At 40.0% G+C, this 210-nt stretch overlaps 1 protein-coding gene across 1 annotated transcript in view; it reads left to right on the top strand.

Moving 5' to 3' along the window:
- The window catches only part of LOC119586739, a 2,116-nt gene that overhangs the window by 588 nt on the left and 1,318 nt on the right, over window positions 1-210 (top strand). The gene's annotated exons all lie outside the window — the stretch shown is intronic.

The raw sequence follows: 210 nt of genomic DNA, 5'->3' as shown, positions 1-210 counted from the left end.
AGTTCAGAGAGGCAGATAAAGCATGTTTTGTTCGCTTTGTTTCTTTCTCCCTCTAACTTCTATTTATTCGATTCATTATTACTCTTAAATTTCTCTTCCGATCTGTCCCGTCCTTCATATCGCTTTAGCATACATCCAGATATTTAGCGTGAATGCGTATAGCGTTTTCATCACCCCGAGCCCCAAAGTCAACATTCACAACCGTATCTG

Source organism: Penaeus monodon, chromosome 21 (assembly GCF_015228065.2).
Source record: "Penaeus monodon isolate SGIC_2016 chromosome 21, NSTDA_Pmon_1, whole genome shotgun sequence".
Taxonomy (NCBI): domain Eukaryota; kingdom Metazoa; phylum Arthropoda; class Malacostraca; order Decapoda; family Penaeidae; genus Penaeus; species Penaeus monodon.
Note: the sequence above shows the minus strand (reverse complement) of the source record. Positions and strands in the feature narration are given on the sequence as shown.